This window comes from Schistocerca serialis, unplaced genomic scaffold (assembly GCF_023864345.2).
Source record: "Schistocerca serialis cubense isolate TAMUIC-IGC-003099 unplaced genomic scaffold, iqSchSeri2.2 HiC_scaffold_1061, whole genome shotgun sequence".
Taxonomy (NCBI): Eukaryota; Metazoa; Arthropoda; class Insecta; order Orthoptera; family Acrididae; genus Schistocerca; species Schistocerca serialis.
The window spans coordinates 100,001-105,000 of NW_026047252.1; the positions used below are offsets into that span (position 1 = coordinate 100,001).

General features: G+C 50.5%; 1 non-coding gene across 1 annotated transcript in view; it reads right to left on the bottom strand.

The window, feature by feature from the left end:
- LOC126430839 (small subunit ribosomal RNA) overlaps positions 1 to 680 on the bottom strand; it is a 1,909-nt gene extending 1,229 nt beyond the window's left edge. The window contains exon 1 of the ribosomal RNA XR_007577357.1: positions 1 to 680. This exon is cut by the window's left edge and continues 1,229 nt beyond it. This is a non-coding gene — a ribosomal RNA (small subunit ribosomal RNA).
- Between the last annotated feature and the right edge of the window lie 4,320 nt (positions 681 to 5,000).

Below are 5,000 nucleotides of genomic sequence, written 5' to 3' on the forward strand. Positions count from 1 at the left end.
GGTGAACCAACAGCGTGGGACACAAATCCAACTACGAGCTTTTTAACCGCAACAACTTTAATATACGCTATTGGAGCTGGAATTACCGCGGCTGCTGGCACCAGACTTGCCCTCCAATAGATACTCGTTAAAGGATTTAAAGTGTACTCATTCCGATTACGGGGCCTCGGATGAGTCCCGTATCGTTATTTTTCGTCACTACCTCCCCGTGCCGGGAGTGGGTAATTTGCGCGCCTGCTGCCTTCCTTGGATGTGGTAGCCGTTTCTCAGGCTCCCTCTCCGGAATCGAACCCTGATTCCCCGTTACCCGTTACAACCATGGTAGGCGCAGAACCTACCATCGACAGTTGATAAGGCAGACATTTGAAAGATGCGTCGCCGGTACGAGGACCGTGCGATCAGCCCAAAGTTATTCAGAGTCACCAAGGCAAACGGACCGGACGAGCCGACCGATTGGTTTTGATCTAATAAAAGCGTCCCTTCCATCTCTGGTCGGGACTCTGTTTGCATGTATTAGCTCTAGAATTACCACAGTTATCCAAGTAACGTGGGTACGATCTAAGGAACCATAACTGATTTAATGAGCCATTCGCGGTTTCACCTTAATGCGGCTTGTACTGAGACATGCATGGCTTAATCTTTGAGACAAGCATATGACTACTGGCAGGATCAACCAGGGAGCTGCGTCAACTAGAGCTGAGCAGCCGGCCGCCCGGGAGTGTGTCCCGGGGGCCCGCGCGAACACGCAAGCGTCCGCTCAATTATTCTGCAAACAGGAGGAGGCTGAGCTCCCCTGCACAACACACCTCGAAACCCTCTCAGGTCCCGGCGGCGCGCAGCGCCGTCCTAAGTACTTGGTCGGGTTCGAGAGAGGCGCAATCGCCCGGAGTTAGGCGAGTAGACGCTTTAGGTGCGACCACCCGTGCTCCCAACTGAGCTTGCCGCTGCCGACAGAGGCCCGGGAGCGTGCTGTCGTGGCATTGCCGGCGGGAGACAACACGCGCCACCTACGGTGACCGGCAGCTCCAACGCCAGCGCCACAGAAGGACAAAAGCCCCACTTGGGTGCCGAAGCGAACTCTCCCAGCACAGCGCACGCGCCAACACGTCCGCACAGCTGCGATACAAACCACCTGCGAGAACCGCTGGGGCGACCGAGCAGCAGACGGCGTCGCGGCGCCGAGCGCCGGGCGGCGGCGCATCCTCAGCGCACACAGTCCTCAATCGGACCAGCACACTGCAGATGGCCACCGCGCTTCGCACCGGGCCCGCGAGGACCTACTTTGGCCGCAAGGCGCCGCGAGCAGGGGGCGCCGGCGCGCAGCTGCGCCGCCTGCCGCGTCCGTCGGCCGGCGCGCCTGCCACTGGCCGCCCCCACCAGCCGGCTGTAGCGCGTGCGCCCACGCACCGCGCTGCCAGCACGCCGGGCGGCCCCCCCTCACCGGCCGGGGACGGTCCCACCCAGCCACCGCCGCGTATCGCCTCACACCCAGATCCCCTTTCGCGTTCGTGGGCATGGTGGGTCCCCTTTCACGTTCGTGGGCATGGTGGGTATCCCTGAAACAACCGGTTAATAGCTCGACCGATCGTCGCCAACACTGATTCACCTCTAGCGAGAACAACCGCACCACAACGGGTTACCTGTTGTTCATTTGCGTAACGTCACCAGCAAACGTAGACGTCCATCGCCATTTGCAACGAGTATTGCATGCCTGTGTCAGGTGTCACAACACACTACGTCTGCCCACATAGACGCAACAACATGTGCACGCCTCGAGAACACGTGGAAGGTAGCCCCCGTACGTATGCGGTGTCCATTGCGCGAACGACTGTCAGCCGGCCTCTGCAGGATGTCGCAGATGTGGAACGCGGTGCAACATGCTATCACGGTGTGTGAGAAGAGACGACTACGTCCGAATACACGCTCCACTACATCAACAGACTGCTCATGCTGATCGCCATCCAGGGCGTCCGTTCCTCCCACACGTCTGAATGGCGTACCACACTGCAATCCAGCTCTTATAGGGAGACGACACGTAGCTGCGTGCACAATATTTGGACTGTATGGTCTGCCGTTGCTAGGCGCAGTCGTCGTACGGTCACACATGTGCCACGATGTATCATTCAGTACATACGGACCAATGTGCAGTACAGTTTGTGGGTTTTGCGTACATCGGCGGACAGGTGACAGGCCGTACCACAACGTAGGCTGAGTACGTCGGCATGCGAAGGGCATTGAACATGCAAACTTCTCAACGACCAGCTTGCGAAGGCAGGGGGGAAGGGGGGGGGGCATGTACGTCCTGCTGCTATCCACATTACAGTGTATAGCAGGAGCATGTGGAAAGTCAGCAACACCTGCAAGGTGTTTAACATGACGCGATACACAGGGGACCGGGCAGTGCGAATAGCGAACTATATTGCGAGGGTTGCGGTTAGGCAACACTACACTAATTTAACGAGTTGCATAACAATTACAGAGCAGGTTCAGCGACAACGTGCGTCAGGTTAAGGCGCAATATAGGTTAGGTTGAGGCACAATATAGGTTAGGTTAAGGCACAACATGGGTTACGTTAAGGCACAAATTGGGTTACGTTAAGGCACAACATGGGTTACGTTAAGGCACAACATGGGTTACGTTAAGGCACAAATTAGGTTACGTTAAGGCACAAATTAGGTTACGTTAAGGCACAAATTAGGTTACGTTAAGGCACAAATTAGGTTACGTTAAGGCACAAATTAGGTTACGTTAAGGCACAAATTAGGTTACGTTAAGGCACAAATTAGGTTACGTTAAGGCACAAATTAGGTTACGTTAAGGCACAAATTAGGTTACGTTAAGGCACAAATTAGGTTACGTTAAGGCACAAATTAGGTTACGTTAAGGCACAAATTAGGTTACGTTAAGGCACAAATTAGGTTACGTTAAGGCACAAATTAGGTTACGTTAAGGCACAAATTAGGTTACGTTAAGGCACAAATTAGGTTACGTTAAGGTACAATATGGGTTAGGTTAAGGTACAATATGGGTTAGGTTAAGGTACAATATGGGTTAGGTTAAGGTACAATATGGGTTAGGTTAAGGTACAATATGGGTTAGGTTAAGGCACAACGTAGGTTAGGTTAAGGCACAACGTAGTTAGGTTAGGTTAAGGCACAACATAGGTTAGGTTAAGGCACAACATAGGTTAGGTTAAGGCACAACATAGGTTAGGTTAAGGCACAACATAGGTTAGGTTAAGGCACAACATAGGTTAGGTTAAGGCACAACATAGGTTAGGTAAAGGCACAACATAGGTTAGGTTAAGGCACAACATAGGTTAGGTTAAGGCACAACATAGGTTAGGGTTAAGGCACAACATAGGTTAGGTTAAGGCACAACGTAGGTTAGGTTAAGGCACAACGTAGGTTAGGTTAAGGCACAACGTAGGTTAGGTTAAGGCACAACGTAGGTTAGGTTAAGGCACAACGTAGGTTAGGTTAAGGCACAACGTAGGTTAGGTTAAGGCACAACGTAGGTTAGGTTAAGGCACAACGTAGGTTAGGTTAAGGCACAACGTAGGTTAGGTTAAGGCACAACGTAGGTTAGGTTAAGGCACAACGTAGGTTAGGTTAAGGCACAACATAGGTTAGGTTAAGGCACAACATAGGTTAGGTTAAGGCACAACATAGGTTAGGTTAAGGCACAACATAGGTTAGGTTAAGGCACAACATAGGTTAGGTTATGGCACAACATAGGTTAGGTTAAGGCACAACATAGGTTAGGTTAAGGCACAACATAGGTTAGGTTAAGGCCACAACATAGGTTAGGTTAGGCAAAATAGGTTAGGTTAAGGCACAAATAGGGGTAGGTTAAGGCACAACATAGGTTAGGTTAGGCACAACATAGGTTAGGTTAAGGCACAACATAGGTTAGGTTAAGGCACAACGTAGGTTAGGTTAAGGCACAACGTAGGTTAGGTTAAGGCACAACGTAGGTTAGGTTAAGGCACAACGTAGGTTAGGGTTAAGGCACAACGTAGGTTAGGTTAAGGCACAACGTAGGTTAGGTTAAGGCACAACGTAGGTTAGGTTAAGGCACAACGTAGGTTAGGTTAAGGTACAACGTAGGGTTAGGGTTAAGGTACAACGTAGGTTAGGTTAAGGTACAACGTAGGTTAGGTTAAGGTACAACGTAGGTTAGGTTAAGGTACAACGTAGGTTAGGTTAAGGTACAACGTAGGTTAGGTTAAGGTACAACGTAGGTTAGGTTAAGGTACAACGTAGGTTAGGTTAAGGTACAACGTAGGTTAGGTTAAGGTACAACGTAGGTTAGGTTAAGGTACAACGTAGGTTAGGTGAAGGCGCAATGTAGGTTAGGTTAAGGTACGATATACCTTAGGTTAAGTACAATATCGCTTAGGTTAAGGTACAATATAGCTTAGGTTAAGGTACACGTTGTAGGGAAAGGTGTATTTTGGGGGGGGAGGGGGCGGCAGGTTCGTTGATAGTGATTATCGTAAGTGCATGCCTGCGGGATCATCCGATTTGTCACGTCAGGATGCACTTGTGGCTCATGACAGGCGGCGCTCCGATTCCAAGGTTGTGGCAGATCTGTGTCTTTCATTCCTGCCATTGTTTGTGTACTGTGACAGGAGGCAGTATTGTGATGTTGGGTGCACCCCTGTGTAGGACATGTGTGGGTGTTCGTGGCTTAGCTGAGCAATGGCGGATGTCGGAAGGGTGGGATATTCTGTTTTCTGGGTGGACCTCCCGGTCTGGTTATGATAGTGTGGATTGTGTAATGTGGCGGAGAGGATGCACCGGATGTTCTTCCATGCTGGTGGTTAGATATTGTGTGTGTGCCTGTTATTGTGTGCAGAGTCTTTCAGCATGTATAGGGACGGTTGTATATATTATCTGTATTCTGATGGCTCTGCATCTATTACTAATCAGTGCCGTGTATACGGTTACTCTGGTTCCAGTCGAAACTGTTCTATCTCTGTACATTAGTGACACTG